Source organism: Cornus florida, unplaced genomic scaffold, assembly GCF_030987335.1.
Source record: "Cornus florida cultivar Cherokee Brave unplaced genomic scaffold, ASM3098733v1 CherokeeBrave_3.0.0_Hap2_Chr04, whole genome shotgun sequence".
NCBI classification, from domain to species: Eukaryota; Viridiplantae; Streptophyta; class Magnoliopsida; order Cornales; family Cornaceae; genus Cornus; species Cornus florida.
Window position 1 is genome coordinate 42,281,895 of NW_026775574.1, and position 19,996 is coordinate 42,301,890.

Sequence of the window (19,996 nt, forward strand, 5' to 3'; positions counted from 1 at the left end):
AAAGTTGTCTCATATCCAATCATTGGAGGAATATTTGGTGTACGAGCCCAGCTCATTTGGGGTGATATTTGACCTTCCTATATAAGGAATATGAGCCACTTTTTGAGATATACTTAGAGGGGAGAATTAGAGACTTTGGAGAGAATTCTTAGTGAGGAAGTAAAGGAGAAGAAGAGGCTAGAGACACCATTGGAGGTTCTTCATCAACCAAGGAGCAGATTTCTTCGATTGAGCTTGCCCTTGAGGGTTGGAAGACATCATCCATGAGTGGCTAGACATCCTCTTGGGGCTAAAGTTAGCCCTAATCATGCTTTCTACATCTTGATTTATGTATTTTTGAGGGGATTTGTATTGTGATACATGTTTTGACACTTTATATATATAGATCTTGTTTATTCAATGATTTATATGGTTTAATGCTTCCAATTGATCATTTCATTCTATCCATATGTCTATGTATGTTAGAATAGATGTTCATGTGTTTGTCTCCATTTCTTGTGTTGTTGATGCATGTCTATGTGTATTAATGCTATAGATCTAGAGATTGTCAAGACATAGTGCTTAATGGAATGTTCTTGTGGTTTATTTGATGGTTCATACTCATTTTTTGATGGATTGTACCTCTCCCTTAGTTTAATTAGTTTAATTTCATGTCATTAGCTTAATTGTAGTGTAGTTGTAGTTGAGATGTTAAATGGGAGGACAATCCATGCTTGTTGTTGATGTTCCATACTTATGAAAGCAAGTAACATATATCTCTAACCTTGTGATGTGTTTGGATTGTGAGCTTAAAGAAAGGATTAATGGCTTAATTTGATATGTTGTGCAATCCACCATGTTGTTTAGACAATATATGCTTAATTTGTGATCCATGCTTGTTGAAACAACCACACACACACACTTTCTTGCAATACATGTTTTTCCCCTCATTAATCATTCATTAAGGGTGTAGAAAAGCTATGCTTAGTGGTGATCTCTAAATCCCAAGATCTCTCTCTCTCTTTTATTCTCTTTATTGCATTATTCTTTACTTTAGTTTAAATTGCGTCTTAGTATAATTCAACCACCATCTAATCTTTTGATCACTTGACCTACTAACCCTAATCTTGATTCTTAACCTAGTACGACCCCTTAATCCCTTGGGACGATCCCTACTTGCCTTAGCTATATTTTTAGTGAAAGGTAGTAGTAGCAATTTCTAAATGTAAAACTTGGCCACATTCATCATAGCTCTACACCACTATCTTTTAGTGCAAACTTTGGGCCGGGGTGCTACAAACCACCAAGTTTTTGGCGCCGTTGCCGGGGATTGATTGGTAACGTCGTATTTGTGGAATCAACTAGGAATTAGTACTCTTTTGATTGTGTCTTTACTTTAATTTCATTTTGGTTACTTATTGTGTTGGTTCTTGTTTGACTAGGGGCATTGAGCAAGAAGGTGAGTAAAAGAGCATCCAAGCAAGGAGCTAAGCAAAGCAAAGGAAAAAGGCAAAATTCTAAAAAATTTGCATAGCTAAAAAAATTTTTTTGGAGTTGAAGTGCTAAAGGACCTTTGTGAGCTTTTTCTTACTCAATCTCTAGTTAAATCATTGGCCCGTGTGGAGGCTTGTATTTCAATTCTTAGATAAATCGTGAGCCCACGTGGAGGCAATTTACTTTTCTTTGCATATTGTTGATAGCATGGGAGTATGGGAACATTGTATGTGGAGGAAGTTTATTGATTGTTGATTTGTTGTGAAGGTGAATTGTTTGTCATTATTTCTTGTTTGTGTTGCATTGTGCATGCATGGTCGTAGATCATTGAGACCCACTCTTGTCCCTCTAAATTTTTATCTTGAATCCATTGTTTGAAACCCTAGGGGAAGAGGAAGTTCTAGTCAATCCATTTCATCATTGGAAGGACATAATGAGGACCATGTGGAGGACCTTGGTCACATAGACCAACAAGGTATCCTTCACCCCAATGTGCATCATGATAACATGCAAGTACCATTAGGCATGCCGAGGCCATTTGTTCATCCTCCACAACAACAAGGCCAAGCTCCATTGGGAATGCCAAGGCCAATCTATACTCTACCACCTCCCATCATTCAAGGCAATCAAGGTGCCCATGTTGCACCTCCAATTGCTAATCCTCCCCTTGCTTTAAGAGATCACTATGTGCCTAATGAATACAATGCATCCACACGCATTCAATTGCCACCATTTAAAGCACACCACTATGAGATCAAACAACAAACCATTCAAATGCTTCATAACTATCATGGACTTCCAAGTGAAGAACCTTACAAGTATTTGGATGAGTTTCTTGAAGTATGTTCCACCATCAGATACACGGACATGCCAAAAGAGGTCTTAAGGCTTAAACTTTTTCCATTCACCCTTAAAGACAAGGCAAAATATTGGTTTAACAATCTTAGACCTTTTTCAATAACTTCTTGTGCAGAAATGCAACAAGAGTTCTTGAAGAAGTACTATCCAGTTTCTATGACCAATGTCATGAGAACTTCAATTAGGGAGTTTTCACACGGGGATGGGGAAACATTTTATGAGGCATGGGAACGCTTCAATGAATTGCTTAAGAAGTGTCCACATCATGACATGCCTAAATGGCAATTAGTTCAATATTTTTTGAGAGCTTATCGGATAATTACAAGGGCATGGTTGATGCTTCCATGGGTGGCTCTTACATTGATAGGCATGAGGATGACGTGTGGCGTCTTTATGAGAGCATGAGTGAGAATTCTTTGTATCGAACTTTATCTTCCAACAATGGTAGGAATTCAAGTGGAAGGAAGAGTGTTGGCTTACATCAAGTTGACCATTCCAATGAAATAGCCGCCAAGATGAAATCCTTATCTCAAAGGTTTGATCAATTCTTGATCAACCAAAACTCGACAAATCAAGTATCTTCCATCCCTAACCATTCTCATCATGCATCCAATGAGACATATATGACTTGTTCAAGTGTTTTACATTCTACTTCCAATTGTCCCCATGGACATGTGCAAAGTGAGCATCATGAATAAGTCAATGCAACTTTTGTTAATCAAGGGAACAATCCTTATGGCAATCATTATAATCCTAGTTGGAGGAATCACCCGAATTTCTCTTAGAAAAACCAAGGGGAAGGCTCAAACCCTCCCTAAGGTGGTTTCCAAGGGAAATATATTCCACCTCCGATGCAAAGCCAAGGTTCCCAAGGATATAAACCATTTCAATCACAAAGAAACCAATTCTCTAATTCTTATTTTCCTAATCAACCATCATATTCTCAAGGAAATGCTAGGAGTCACACTTTTGAAGAGAAAGTTTTAACCGCTCTAGGCACTCAAGAGGCTAACACTCAATTGCTTCATTCTCATTCTCAATCCATTGCTAAGCTAGAAGCCTAAGTAGGGCAAATAGCTAATGCTAAAGAGAAAGGGAAAATGCCTTTGAATGCCCCACAAAAGCAACAATGTGTTGTAGAGACTCATTCCTCATCGGAAGGTCACACAATAGAGTATGTCAATGCGGTGACTACCTTGAGAAGTGGGAAGATTGTGGACAACCAAGTGGGTATGTCCAATGAAGAGAGTGAACCAGTGCAACCATAAGTTAACACCCGTCCCATTTCATATCCTATTCCTCATTCATTGCATATGCATGATTTTTCGAATGAGAATATCTTGAAAAGTGATTTAAAAAGTGATTTTGAAAAGAAATATTTGCAACATGATTTCAAAACTTCTTGTGTTGAAGAGACTTCAAAGAAAATTTCTGAAAAGGTTTTTGAGCCAAGAGCTCCATTTCCAGATGCCTTAAAAGGATCCATTTCAATTGACAAGCAAAAGGCCAAAGCTAATGAAATCATGGAAGTGTTTAGGCAAGTAAAAGTCAATCTTCCACTTTTGGATGCAATCAAGCAAATTCCGGCTTATGCCAAGTTCTTAAAAGACTTATGCACCCAAAAGAGGAAGAACAAAAGCCAAGCACCTAGGAAAGTGGTCTTAACCGAGCAAGTAAGCTCAATTTTGCAATATAACACTCTTCCAGAGTTTAAGGACCCTGGTTCACCTACCACTTCATGCATTATTGGAAATCATATCATTAATCGGGCTCTTCTTGGAGCAAGTGTTAATCTTCTTCCATGCTCGGTATATGTCAAATTAGGCTTTAGGAGACTTGAAACCGACGTCGGTAGTTTTACAACTTGCCGACCGATCAATCAAAAAGCCTAAGGGTATCATTGAGGACGTATCGATTAAGATTGATAAATTTTTCTTTCCCATTGATTTCGTTGTCATTGACACAGAACCGGTTCCAAATCCTAAGAGTCAAACTCCCGTTATCCTTGGCCGTCCTTTCTTGGCAACCACGAATGCTAACATTAATTGTAGGCCGGGGATAATAAAGATCTCATTTGGCCACATGAAGGTGAAGTTGAATATCTTTAATCCAACCCCCAATTCATTTGACAAGCATGAAAAAGTGAATGTTGTAGAGAAATATCATGACCTTAAATGAGAAGGAATTGAGTTTTTGTGTGAAACCAAAGTTTCGAAAAGTCCATCTTCAACCTTGAAACCAAAGAAAGTTATTTCAAAATCTTGTTTTGAAAGGGTGTGGAAGCCCAAAGATTGTTTTGACCAAGGACCAAAAACGTCATTTGAGCTTAATCCAACAAGTTCTTTAAAAAACCATTTGTTGGGTGGAGTTCAAAACACTTATCACCCCATCAAGGAGGGGATGCACTACAAGATGTTTAATCCTGGCTAAAAGAGTCCAACGTCTTGCTAGAGACGTTAAAGACTAGCAAGACATTTCATAGGGTGTCAAAACCCTATTCCTCCCTCATTTCTGTCTTTAATTTCATTTCTTGCGAAGTCTAGATATTGGCTTTGGGTTCATATGCATTGCTAGGAACTGTGATTAGGATTGCATGCACTTTTATATTGAAATTGAGCATTTTGCATAAGTTCGATCAATCTCAAAATGAGTTCGATCGATCGAAGTTCCCACCTGCATCAAACCTGCATCTAAATCACTCTCTGTCCAATTATTTGAACAAAACCTGCATATTTCAGCTCTCTGTCCCATCGTTTGAACTTGTTCCTAGATCGATCTTTAGTTCTTCGATCGATCCAACTTTATCTTGGATCAATCTGCAGTTCCAACACTTAGAAAAATTTTGAACCTGCATCCACCTACATCCAAAAGCCTCTCTGTCTCATCGATCAAACATTTCTTCAAATCTATGCAATCTCGATCGATCGAAGGTATTCTAGAGATCGATCTTTGTTCTTTGATTTTCAACCTTGACTTTGTTTTAAATTCTTGATTTCAAATATATATATATATATATAATTTAAATAAATAAATATTTTTCAAAAATCCTAAAAATAATTTTATTTATTTTTATTTTTATTTTTCAAAAATCCCAAAAATATTTTGTCACTTAAGAGGAGAGATCGATGTCAGTTCGATCGATTTGAGGATTCAGTTCGATCGATCAAAATGGCAAGGGAATGTTTTTAAAAATCGATTTAGGGTCATTCGATCGATTTCACAAGAATCGATCTCAAACCCTCGTTTCACCCTTCGCTGCTACATACAACTCTTCTCCACCTCCAGCGAGACTTCGGCGACCATCCTAGGCGTCGATCCTCTCTCTTCCATAGTAGATCTCATTCGCATCTCCACTTCTCTCTTGATTCCGGTGAGATTCGAATCCTACTCTTGTGATTTCAAGCTTCAATTTGATAAATACATGCTCTAAATGTTAGATCTAAGTTGTTATGATGATGAATATCTCCATTGATGAAGCTTTGAGCTCTGTGTATATATATGTATATATATGTATTTATGTTTTGTATAGATTTTGGATTTTATTTGATTTTCGGAGTTATGGGCCGAATCCAGTGACTAGGATTGATGTTTGTTGTGTTAATGGGCCCACAACCATGTTCGTGAAGGCCCCACGCCATCCACATCACAGATCTGTGACTTTTCGAGTTTCCCGTCACAGTTCGATCGATCGAACTTTTTACTCGATCAATCTGTAACAGATCGATCTCACTTATTCTTGATCGATCAAACTTGCATCGATCTCATATTTTTGTGATCGATCGAACTTCATAGATAGACTTCACACATTTCACACACCATCTCTTGTGTTTCATGCTATCTCATACATGCCCAATGCCTGTGTTTTCCACATTGGATGCATTCCATACTTATACTGTCTAGCATGTCTCACATCATGTCACTTATTCCTTGTCACTTGCATAGATTCATATTCCTATTGTCTATACTATTTGACATACATGATTCTATAAACTGTGCTTTAATTTTTTATGCTGGCACTGACTCCCATTTTGTAAGTTTTCCTTTTATTTTGCAGACCATGGCTAGGGTCAAGACTGTAACTCGCGGGCACTATCACCGCAGGGACAGGCAGAGTTTGGATGACGAGGCAGGTCTATCTCATGCCCAAAACCCCATTTAGGAGGAGCTAGTAGAGCCCAATCCACCTTAGTCTCCAGCTGATAGTCAATTACAGTCTTCAGCCGAGGCATCTTCTTCCCAGGTTGACGCTGAGGCTGAGCATATACCATCTCCATCACCACAGCCAGCTCAGCCAGCCCAACACTTAGACCGGCCATTACATAGATACTCACGCTTTTGAGTGGTGCACGAGTCAGTCTTCGATACAAACTTTTTTGCCCGATCAGTACTTACCCGATCAACATATGATAATATATTACGGAGGGGCCTTGTAGCCATTCTTACCCTTGTCACATACCTAGTGTACCAGAGGTTGGTCCGGATGTTCTTCCATCCCCCCGAGTAACCTGGCAGAGCTGCGGACTACCATTGAAGGCCATACTATCACTATCACAGTGGACACTCTGTCCAGATCGTGCCACTGTCCACATGTCTGCCCTCTAGAGCTACAGGACACATATCCCACTCTCTGTAGGGCATCATATACAGACATGGCTGTTTTACTCACAGGTCACTATGCAGATGACGAGACCTTCAGTTTTTTGATTCGGTGCTATACCGAAATATTTTCATGGCCAGCCACAAGACACATAGGCGCGGCGATTATCTTACAGCTTTATACGCCTTCTATACAGGGCACTGGATGTCTATTCCTGTGCTCATCTAAAGCGTCATGATGAAGCTGTATGTCGACCACATCAGCAAGGCCAAGCCCAAAAGGGCTAAGTATCTCCCATTCGGCCATCTCATCACACAGATTTTGAGAGACCGGCGCTATCCCTTCCAGCCATGGGAGCAGACTGAGTCTGGGGCCTGTTCATTCAAGAAGAAGGATTGGGATAAGAGCTACAACGCTCCTATCAAGAATTTGCGGGATGAAGCTGCCGAGGTAGCTGAAGAGTTAGAGAGAGAGGAGTTTGAGTAGGCAGCGGATGATATACCAGTCGATCCACCTACCATGCACATGGATATTGATTTAGAGTAGCCTATAGAGGATCCAAAGCATCACTCTCCGGCTGGGTTGCCCATTCATGATGAGGAGCAGGCTCAGGATCATTATTCTCCCGATCCAGCCACACCTAAGGCTCCTGCTCACATACCCGACTTCGGAGAGCGACTTTAGACTCTGGAGGATGCCGTGGTATCTATCCGCGCAGAAACTGTCTCTATTAGAGCTGACATTGTTTCCCTCTCACAGATGTCATGACCGCATGTAGAGATCTATCCAGAGACATCCGCGGAATGCAACCTGCCCGTCCTACCTCTTCTTCATGATTTCCATATCTTCTTACTCCTCTTATATATCTGTGATATCTGCATATCTTTAATACTGTTATATTATTTTTGTGGCCAGTCTGTTGGCCTTGATATCTCACTAGATGTACTGTACTTTATTCTATTTTTCTATTTTATCCATGATCTTTTGGATGTCATATTCTTCTATTAATATATCTATTTGTGACTAACTCCATCAGGTGCATCCCAATGACTTCAGTGAGAGAGAGTAGTACCCAAAATTTTCAGGACCACCCTTATACCTCTCTCTATTTTCAGTTGCTATCCCATTTACACTTGAATGTCCACTGTACACTGTTATTATCCCTTTTGTTAACTGATGAGTTTTATCCAAGTGCCAAATTTTCAGGACCACAGTTAATCCCAAGTTTGGGGGGGCTATGCCACCTACTTTGGATACTTCTATTCCGGCTATTCTTTGCTATAGTTGCACTGGTATACTCTTTCCTTTTGTTCTCTTTGCACATTGAGGACATTGTGCCATTTAAGTTTGGGGGTAATAGTGTGATTTGTATTGTTTGCCTTAAATTCAAAAATTTTAGCATGACTTATGTATTTGAGGGATTTTCTATGATTTGTCCATAACTAGCTATGATTTTGATCTTTTGAGGACTATATTGCTTAAAATTTAAAAATTGCTTGACTTGAGAGTCCAATACTCCTTGTATGCCTTGTGGATGCCATTTAGGAGTAAATTTTTCAAAAGATTAATATCTTGCTTGCACTTCTAGTCCACATCATCCTGATTTTGTGATTGTTTTGAGATTCACTCTAGGAATCTACACTAGCATAGGCGCACACTAGCATTCATTTGTGGGGTACATGCTTTGTTTATTATTGAATTGGTTATATCCCAATTGGGCTAGTAGTGCACTGAAAGCTTTCATCTTGATAAAAGTGGATAACAACCCCTTTTCACTAAGTAGCCAGGATTCTAGCCTCATCAAGCACTAAACTTCTCGCGCCGAAAGGTGGAGGGCCCAAGCTCTAGGTTAATAATTGAATTTAAAAAAAAAAAAAAAAAAGTGAGGACTTCTCTCAAAAGGTGAGAGTGGGAAATAATTAGATAGGAGTTGTCTTGATTTGTAACCTAGTTGATTTGAGCTTGTAAGTCCTTAGGGGTGTTTGAACACCTAGTGCCCTAAAGCCATCTAGTTTGGGAGTCATTGACCTAACTCTCGACCTCATGAATCGCTAGAAAGCTTAATAGATCAACACATTACATCATACTTCCATCTTTGATCCTGTAAAAAAAAAAAAAAAAAAAAAAATTGAGTGAAAAGAATAAGCGCACCTAGAACAATAAAGCTTTAATAAAAGGTTCAGTTTTTGTCTTGATGATCGGTACTAGATTTGTGTGCTAGTTTGAGGGTAAGAATGTGGTCATTTCTTTAGTTGGCTAAGATAGCAACATATTTGATGCCGGTCCACTCAAAAAGGATTCTAGAGTTGTTTTGATTTTCATGATCATTTTCTTGATGTGTGGAGGACCATACTTACTTGCTTGATGTTGAGATTTTGAGAGATTGCTTGGAAATGTTTGAAATATTACATACTTGAGGTAGTTTTCTCCCAATGCTTGTTTGCAATATTAGTGCCTCTTTTGAAAGAATGAGCTTAATGTTTGTGGGTATCATTTCTGGAAACCCTCGTGAGACTTTACTCGTCCACAAGGGGTAACATAGGGGTTTAAAAGGCTTGTTGCATATGCTAAATGTAATCGTGTTCCCTACGAAAGTGGCGTTATCCAATTATTGCTTTCTAGTTCATAGTTATTTAGTGGTTCATTTCATTCCGTTACTTTCTAGTTCATTGCTAGGGACTAGCAATATTTAAGTTTGGGGGTGTGATGAGCGCTGAAAAGTGCACATTTAAACCCCTTAAGCTTAGGTATTCTAGAACTTTTATCTATCTTATTTTCCCACTTTGTATAGATTTCGTATTATTTCCATTTTCAGGTACTTATCCCCAAAATAAGCTAACTCAGCCAAATAAGAGCAGAAATTAAGCAATTCTGGGATGAATCAAAGAAAGGAGCAAAGTGGAGCAAAGTAGAGCAAAAGGAAGTGAAGGGTAGAATTTCAGCAACTTCGATCGATCTCAAAAAAAGTTTAATTGATCCAACTTTCATCGATCTCAGCACTTCAAGATGGATCTGAGCCATGTTTGTCCCTATTCAAAGATCTCAAAGTTCGATCAATATAACTTCATTCTCTGATCGATCGAACCATCTTGTCCTTATCCAAATGATTGATCTTATCCAGCTGTACCACCCTACCAACCACTTTTGTCCTTTTCCCAAAAATATCTTTAAAATATCTCAGATTTGTTTTTATCCAAAAAGGCACCGCCATAGAGGATCGATACAGCTTCAATTCGATAGATCTTAGCCATGTTCGATCGATCTCACCACAACTTCAATCGATCGAACTTCCCAAATCCTGAGAAAATCCAAATTCTAGCTCATTAAAAGTTATCTCATATCCAATCATTAGAGGAATATTTGGTGTACGAGCCCAGCTCATTTGGGGTGATATTTGACCTACCTATATAAGGAATATGAGCCACTTTTTGAGATATACTTAGAGGGGAGAATTAGAAACTTTGGAGAGAATTCTTAGTGAGGAAGCAAATTAGAAGAGGAGGCTAGAGACACCATTGGAGGTTCTTCATCAACCAAGGAGTAAATTTCTTCGATGGAGTTGCCCTTGAGGGTTGGAAGACATCATCCATGAGTGGCTAGACATCCTCTTGGGGCTAGAGTTAGCCCTAAGCATGTTTTCTACATCTTAATTTATGTATTTTTGAGGGGATTTTTATTGTGATACATGTTTTGACACTTTTATATATATATAGATCTTGTTTATTCAATGATTTATATGGTTTAATGCTTCCAATTGATCATTTCATTCTATCTATATGTCTATGTATGCTAGAATAGATGTTCATGTGTTTGTCTCTATTTCTTGTGTTGTTGATGCATGTCTATGCGTATTAATGCTATAGATCTAGAGATTATCAAGACATAGTGCTTAATGGAATGTTCTTGTGGTTTATTTGATGGTTCATATTCATTTCTTGATGGATTGTACCTCTCCCTTAGTTTAATTAGTTTAATTTCATGTCATTAGCTTAATTGTAGTGTAGTTGTAGTTTAGATATTAAATAGGAGGACAATCCATGCTTGTTGTTGATGTTCCATACTTATGAAAGCAAGTAACATATATCTCTAACCTTGTGATGTGTTTGGATTATGAGCTTAAAGAAAGGATTAATGGTTTAATTTTATATGTTGTGCTATCCACCATGTTGTTTAGACAATATATGCTTAATTTGTCATCCATGCTTGTTGAAACAACCACACACACACACTTTGTTGCAATACATGTTTTTCCCCTCATTAGTCATTCATTAAGGGTGTAGAAAAGCTATGCTTAGTGGTGATCTCTAAATCCAAAGATCTCTCTCTCTCTCTTTTATTCTCTTTATTGCATTATTGTTTACTTTAGTTTAAATAACATCTTAGTATTATTCAACCACCAACCAATCTTTTAATCACTCGACCTACTAACCCTAATCTTGATTCCTCAAACTAGTACGACCCCCTAATCCCTTGGGACGATCCCTACTTGCCCTAGCTATATTTTTAGTGAAAGGTAGTAGTGGCAATTTCTAAATGTAAAACTTGGCCACATTCATCATAGCTCTACACCACTATCTTTTAGTGCAAACTTTGGGTCGGTGTGCGACAAACCACCAACGAGCATCTGAAGAGCTTTCCACTTGTGATCAAGTATTTCGCAACTTTTGCTCTCAGTTTCATAGCTTCTTCTTTGGATTAGGGAGTTCCTTTCTTTCCAAATATGCAAGGATTGGGTCCATCCAGCTTGGTTCTCTCGGTATGACTAACACTGGTAATCCTTTTATAATGCTTGGTGCATCTAGAATGTTAATGGGCATGATTCTTATCATCGAGTTGTTTATTGATGAGGTTGTGCTGGCGAAGCGATCAGTAATTGGGTTCTCTTTCCTCAGGATCTGCCTGAATTCTATTGTGTCAAAGCCTTTTGCCTGCTTTCCCACTTCTTCCTTGTATGCGTTCATTCTTTCCTCTCCAGGGGTGTATTCACCTATCACTTGTCTAGTGACGAGTTATGAATCACTATGAGCTCGAAAGTGCCTTACCTGAAGCTCTCTAGCTCATCTGAGCCCTACCAATAGTGCTTCGTATTCTGTTTCGTTATTTGTGGCTAAAAAATCCCATCTAATTACTTGTTAGAGTCTAGTCCCCTCGGGACTTCTGATCTCTAAGCCTGCTCTTACCCCATTTTGGCTTGAGGATCCATCCACAGATAATTCCCAGGGGGGATTCTCTATGACCGGCTATTCTTATCCTGGGTCAGATTCCAAGAGGAAGTCCACAACCAATTACCCCTTCTTCGCGGCGTGTGGTTCATATTGAATATCAAAAGAGCTTAATTCGATCGCCTATTTGGTAAATCTGCCTGAGATGTCTGGCTGATTGAGGATTACTCTGATTGGGTGTGTTATGGGGATTATTATCCGGTAAGCCTCAAAGTAGTGCCAGAGCTTCCTTTTTACCTGAATTAAGGCGAGGATGACTTTTTCAGCCATCGAGTACCTGCTCTCTGAGTCAATCATGGTTTTGCTGGAATAGAAGACAAGGTGTTGTTTTTTGCCCACCCTTCTTACCAGGGCGAACTAGTTGCTAACCGCGAGATACTGCCAAGTAAAGGTACAATGATTTTTTAGGCTCTAGGGCAAACAGGATTGGGGGATTGATCATATACTCCTTGAGTTTTATGAGAGCCTCTCAATGTTCTGCCCCCCAAACCTCTCCCTTCTTTGCTTTAATGGTGTCGAAGAACGATTTATACTTGTCTGACAGTCTGGATATGAAACGGCTGAGGGCTGCAATTCGCCCGATGAGGACTTGAACATCCTTTATAGTATGAGGCTCTTTGTTCTGAAGTAGCTTTGTCAGTGATAAGCACCGAATATTGCATATTTAAGTGCCCTTTCTTGCATTAGTTAAGTCTGTTAATGGAATAGAATGTACAGTTTTAATTCATTTTTGCACTTTTGTCTTGTTTCAGGTCAGTCTCCCTGAATTTGATCAAAGAAGCGGATTTGGCATCAATTGTGTTGAAATACATGTGCCGTGTCAGGGAGCCATCTTTTGGACCTGACCTCTTCTGTTGGCGTTTCGTGAAGTCATGACTGAGTCGTGGAAGTGCATCCACGGTCTGGCTTGAAGAAGGCTTGCAAGAAGCCTTGATAATGTTGCGAAGCCAAGCCTCCACGGGCGCCCACCGAACCCCTCAACTCTCTGGCCTCTTTCGCCGGAGCCTTGCTGAAGCCCTGCGGGCGCCTGCCATTTGCTCCAGTAGCATCCCCTCGAAGCCAAGCCTCCGCGGGCCCCCACTGGCGCCTCGCGGGTGCCCGCTAACCTGCAGAAGGCAGTTCAACTGCTCCTGTTTTTCAGCATTCTTGTCCCCTTATCATTCTTTTGTGTGGTCCAGCTTTATGCAGAGTATAAGGCTCAGGATTGGGAGTATGGGGAGTAGGTTTTGGAAGTATAAGAAGGGGGTATGGTCATACATATCTCATTTCTCATAGATTAAAGAGCTAGAGAAGAGGTGAAGAGCTTTTTGGGGTGTTCTTGGAGCTCAAGGTGCAACAATGGAGAATTCTTCTTCTTCCTTCTCTCCACTCCTTGCATTAATGGGTAACTAAACCTCCATCTAGGGAGGTGATGATACCTTCCCTTGTAATCATGTTCTAGATTAGACTCTATTTTGGGGATAATAATGTATAATTTTTGGTCTTTTCATAATCTAGAGCATATTACTTTTTGTAATGAATTTCAATGTTTATAAATGATTGATGTAAGTTAATTATCTTGTCTTTGATGATCCTTATATTAATCTTAATGCTTACATTTTCATGGTGACAATGGAAATAAGATTATGAATGGTTTTCATGGCATGTTGATAGAGAAACTTGATAGTCCATTGCTTAGGTATTCCCTTTGATGGTTTATACTTGATTCCTAACTTCATGTGCTTTATCATTTGATTAATAGCTTGATGATCTTTTGCTTAAGGTAGTATGTTTGATGCTACACCCTAGTTTAGGTAGTTCAAATGCATGAACTTTTGATGGATCATTCTTGTTTTGATTTAATGAACTTCTTGATGATTATAGGGTAACCATGTGTTACTATATAATTCTTGACCATTATATATATATTTTCTAACCCTAATTTAGTCTTGATCTAGAATGTGTTTAGGGTTTAGTGCAGAGTCACTTCCCTAGTTCTTTTTAATTGTCTTTGCCTATTTATTTCTTAGCATTACCATTTTTTTGCATTTCTCAATTCATAGTTTTAGTGACAAACCAACAAATCCTCTATAAACCCCCTTATCATTCTAAAAGATGATTCTAGACACTTAGGTTGCCATAGACTAGCAGTCCCAGTGGTTTGACTTATCCGACCAATAGCCATATTTTACAGTGATTTGTGCTATTGCAAAATGGGTTGATTTATAATTGTAATCAATCCGTCGATCAATTTTTGGCGTCGTTGCCGGGGATTGCAAACGGTTTTTACAGCCAAAGTTCTAGGGTTAATTTTGGATTGATTGTTAATATTATGATTTGTGAATATTTCTTGTGCAGTTTTGACCATCTTGGTGTTGTAAGTTGTTTGTGAGATTCTAGGGACTTGATGCTTGCCGAGGGAACGCTAGCAAATTTGTAAGTCTAGAGGACTCCAGGTAAGTCTCTTGACCTTTTAGTTTCAAAATTGTTAATATCGTGCATGTGTTAAAATTAGCGATAGTTAAACTGTGAAGCCCTTGTCGAGGCTACTTATTATGAATTTACATTGCAAAGCATCGGTCCTTGTCGTGGCAATTTAATTCCTGTCTTGATAATTGAGGAGAAAGGGAACATCGTATGTGGAGTTGATGATGATAAATTGTTGTGATGATTGTGTTGTGAGTCATTGATATTTGGCTATAGATCACTCTCCCTACCAACTCTTGAATCTCCAGTTGATATAAATTCTCTTGAAAGAATTCTTAGACGAACCCTTAGGGAATCTTCTAGCATAAGAGAGCTTAAAACTAAATTTAACACAATGGATGAAAATGTAAGAAATGTAGGAAGTGAGGGAATTAATAATGATAGGGCCGAAATTCCAAATGTGGTTCCCATAACTCTTAGGGACCATTTCATCCCTACCACTTATGCTTCTCCCTCTTGCATAGTGATGCCAAATATTAAGGCCGCTTAATATGAAATCAAATCTAGCACCATCCAAATGCTTCCATCTTTTCATGGCTTTAAAAATGAGGACCCTTATAAGCACCTTGATGAATTCCTTGAAATATGCTCTACCATCAAGTTGAGGGGCTTTCCTGATAATGCTCTCCAATTGCATCTCTTCCCGTTCTCATTAAAAGAATGGGCAAAGTATTAGTTGAACTCCCTTGCTGCCAATTCCATCACCACATGGGCTCAACTGCAACAAGAATTCCTAAAGAAATATTATCCAGTGAGTAAAACCAATTTAATGAGGCGTTCCATTCTTAGCTTTTCACAAAGCGAGGGGGAACAACTCCATGAGATTTGGGAGCGATTTCAAGACCTCTTAAGGAAATGTCTGCACCACCTAATTCCAAAATGGCAATTGGTGCAAGCTTTTTATGCTAGATTAACCAACCCACATAGGTTCATGGTTGACTCATCTTGTGGAGGGATGTTCATGTCTAAAAGTATGGATGAGGCATGGACCTTACTTAAAAATTTGAGTGAAAACTCATTACAGCATAGCTCTCGTAGTGGTCCAATCTCAACCAATACAAAGAACATTAACCCTTGTCAACCAAAAACACTGAGGGAGGAATCTTCCCAAGTGGATGCCATAGCTCATAAATTCTATCAATTGATGGCACCACATCTCTCCCCCTCTTTGTCTTAAAATTCGGCAAGTGCGGTTTGTGCGTCATGTACTAGTCCATTCCATCTTTCTGAAGATTGTCCCACACCAGAACAATTTCCTAATTCCAATCCAGAGCAAGCAAATGCAATGTTCTTAAGGCCTGGAAATAATCCATATTCCAATACTTACAACCCCGGATGGAGAGATCATCCGAATTTCTCGTGGAGGCAACAAGCCCCATAAAATTTAAATTTTCAAAATCAAGGGCAAAAAAATCAGCCCTATTCTCAATTTCAAAATAGGTAATTCCAGGCCTCTTCAAGCTATCGTCCTCCATATAATCCAAATGTCTCCAATCAACCCCATGTGTTCCCAACTGATGAGATTGTGGCTACAAACAAGCAAATAATGGAATCATTGAATAAACAAATGATGGATTCCAACAAGCAACTCTTGACATCTTTGCAACCCACTCTCCAAATGGTTCATTCTCATACTTAGTCCATAGCTAAGCTTGAGAATCAAGTGGGCTAAATAGCTAACTTCATGAATCAATTGCTCCAAAAAGACAAGGGTAAGCTTCCCGCACAACCATTTAAAAATCCTAGAGGGATGCATGTGATTGATGAATCCCCTCCTCCAAGTGGGCCAATTCATGAACAAATCCAAGCAATCACCACCCTTAGGAGTGGTCGTGTTGTTGACAACAAGGTTAATAGAAACAGGGATGAGAAAAATTCTCCTTCGACAAATCCAAATCCAAGTCCCAGCTCTTCTAATCCAAATCCTACTCCTGAAAATCCCAAGCTTATTACCCCAAGTGTGGAAACTTCTTATGAGCCTAAAGCTCCGTTTCCTCAACGTCTCCAAGAGTCGACACATATTGGGAACAAGAATTGCAAAATTCAAGACATGTGGGAAGTTTTCAAGCAAGTAAAAATTAACTTGCCTCTCTTGGATGCTATAAAGCAAATCCCTCCCTATACAAAATTTCTCAAGGATTTGTGCACTCAAAAGCGCACTTCCAAAAATCATTTGCCAAAGAAAGTGAGATTAACTGAAAATGTAAGTGTAATTATTTAGCACGGTGCTCCTCCAAAGTATAAGGATCCGGACGCCCCAACTATCTCGTGTGTCATTGGCGACAACAAGATAGAAAGGGCCCTCCTTAACCTATGAGCTAGTGTAAATTTGATTCCATATTCAGTTTACTTACAGCTTGGGTTAGGAGATCTAAAGCCAACCTCCGTGCAGCTTGCCGATAGATCGGTCAAACACCCACGAGGCATTCTAGAGGATGTCATTATCAAAGTGGACAAATTCTACTTTCCGGTAGACTTTGTGGTTCTTGACATGGAACCAGTCCATGACCCAAAGAAACATATTCCTGTATTCCTCGGTAGGCCATTTTTAGCTACGGCTAATGCTTCAATTAATTGCCGAATCAAGGCGATGGATATCGCCTTTGGAAATATGCAAGCCAAACTCCACATCTTCCATACAACTCAACATCCTTCCGATAAGGATGATTGCTTCCTTATCGATGTGGTAGATGAAGTGGTCGAAGAATCTTTCCCCTTCATTCTAAGCAAAGATCCTTTGGAAACTTGTATGTCTCATTTCGACTTCTCAAACTTTGATATTGACCAATCAATCCAAGAAGTCAATTCCTTGCTTGACATTGATGCTGTCATGGATACTCCTCCATGGAAAATTCCAAAAGAACCGCTTCTTCAACTCTCTTCTACTCCTCTGGTCCCTTCCTTGGAGTCCCCTCTACAACTTGAGCTAAAGCTGCTCCCAGCTCACCTTAAGTATGTGTTTCTTGGTGCTAATCAAACTCTTCCAGTCATCATTGCTTCTGATCTTTTAAAGGATCAAGAAACTAGCCTTTTAGTGGTGTTACAAGAGCACAAAGAAGCTATTGGCTGGGCAGTGGCTGATTTGAAAGAAATCGACCCTTCTATTTGCATGCATCGCATCCATATGGAGGAGGACGATAAACCTTCTAGAGAGGTGCAGCGCCGGTTGAATCCCAACAAGAAGGAAGTGGTCATGAAAGAAGTGATCAAGCTATTGGATGCAGGAATCATCTACCCTATCTCCGATAGCAAATGGGTGAGTCCCACTTAAGTTGTTCCTAAGAAATCCGGCCTCACCGTCGTTGAAAATTCTACGGGAGAGCTCGTGCCACAACGCACCACCACCCGTTGGCGTGTGTGCATTGACTACCGGAAACTTAATTCTACCACTAGGAAGGATCATTTTCCACTCCCATTCATTGATCAAATCCTAGAGAGGTTAGCTGGCCAAAGCTTTTATTATTTCCTTAATGGTTATTCCGGCTATAACCAAGTGGCAATTGATCCGCAAGATCAAGAGAAGACCACATTCACATGCCCCTTCGGAACCTTTGCTTATAGACGCATGCCTTTTGGGCTATGTAATACACCGTCTACGTTCCAAAGATGCATGATGTCTATATATTCAGATATGGTTAAAAAATTCCTAGAGGTATTCATAGATGACTTCTCCGTCTTTGGATCCTCCTTTGACTCGTGTCTCCAAAATCTATCTCTTATGCTCCAAAGGTGTAAAGAGACAAATCTCATTCTAAGTTGGGAGAAAAGCCACTTCATGGTCCAAGAAGGCATTGTTCTAGGACATGTCATTTCTAAATGGGGAATTGAGGTGGACAAGGCAAAAGTTGAGTTAATCTCTAATCTTCCTCTTCCGAATTCCGTCCGTCAAATCCGTTCCTTTCTTGGCCATGCCGGATTTTATCGTCGCTTCATCAAGGACTTTAGCAAAATTTCTCGGCCCTTGTGTAATCTTCTTGCCAAGGATATTCCGTTCAATTTTTATGAAGCTTGCATGGAAGCTTTCATTAAACTTTGTACTCTTCTTGCATCCGCCCCAATCATGAAACTGCCCAATTGGTCTCTCCCCTTTGAGATCATATGTGATGCATCCGATTATGCATTAGGCGCGGTTTTGGGCCAACATGTGGACAAGCTTCCGCATGCCATCTATTATGTGAGCAAGACTCTCTCTGATGCTCAGTTAAATTACACCACCACTGAAAAAGAATTGCTAACTGTGGTGTATGCCTTGGATAAATTCTGCTCCTATCTTCTTGGCTCCAAGGTCATAGTCTTCTCGGATCATGCCGCTCTTCGGCACTTGTTAGCGAAAAAAGAGACCAAACCTCACCTAATTCGATGGATACTCTTACTTCAAGAATTTGACATCGAAATCCGGGACAAAAAGGGGACTGAAAATGTTGTCACCGATCATCTCTCTCGCTTACTCATTAAAAAATCCTCAGAATTTTCTGCCGTCCGTGATTCCTTTCTGGATGAGCAACTTTTCCAGATTTCCTATTCAAGTCTTCCCTGGTTTGTAGATATTGTCAACTACCTTGCGGTAGGCAAAATTCCCTCCACTTGGTCCAAACAGGAAAGAGACCGTTTCTTCTCCCAAGTTAAGCATTTCTTTTGGGAAGATCCGGAACTATTCAAGTATTGCCCGGACCAAATCATTTGGCGATGCATTCCCGAAACTGAGACCACTAGCATTCTAAATTTCTGTCATACTCTTGCTTGTGGAGGCCATTTTAGTGCCAAAAAGACAGTCGACAAAGTCCTTCAAAGTGGATTTTATTGGCCATCCTTGTTTCGGGATGCTTACAACTTCTGTAAATCTTGTGAGCGCTGCCAAAAGCTCGGATCCATGTCTAGGAGGGACATGATGCCCCTCACTCCAATCCTAATTATTGAAATTTTCGATGTGTGGGGGATCACTTCATGGGACCATTTCCATCTTCTTATGGCTATGAGTATATCCTTGTGGCGGTGGATTATGTTTCCAAATGGGTTGAAGCCGAGGCTACCAGAACTGATGATCATAAAGTGTGATCTAATTCATTCAATCAAATATTTTCAGTCGTTTTGCTACGCCCCGAGCAATCATCATTGACGACGGATCTCATTTCCGAAATCATTATGTTAAATCTGTCCTCTCCAAGTACTCCGTCCTTCACAAGGTTGCCACACCTTACCATCCTCAAATGAGTGGTCAAGTGGAAGTATCCAATCTGGAGATTAAGCACATCTTGGAAAAAATGGTTCGACCGGACCGCAAAGATTGGTCATTAAGACTAAACGATGCGCTTTGGGCTTACCGAACGGCTTACAAGACACCCGTTGGCATGTCGCCATATCGGCTTGTCTTTAGAAAAGC

The 19,996-nt window shown here is 39.8% G+C and overlaps 1 pseudogene; it reads right to left on the reverse strand.

Annotated features, from left to right (window-relative positions):
* Positions 1–2,504: 2,504 nt before the first annotated feature.
* Positions 2,505–2,603, reverse strand: LOC132305624 (small nucleolar RNA R71; annotated as a pseudogene).
* Between the last annotated feature and the right edge of the window lie 17,393 nt (positions 2,604–19,996).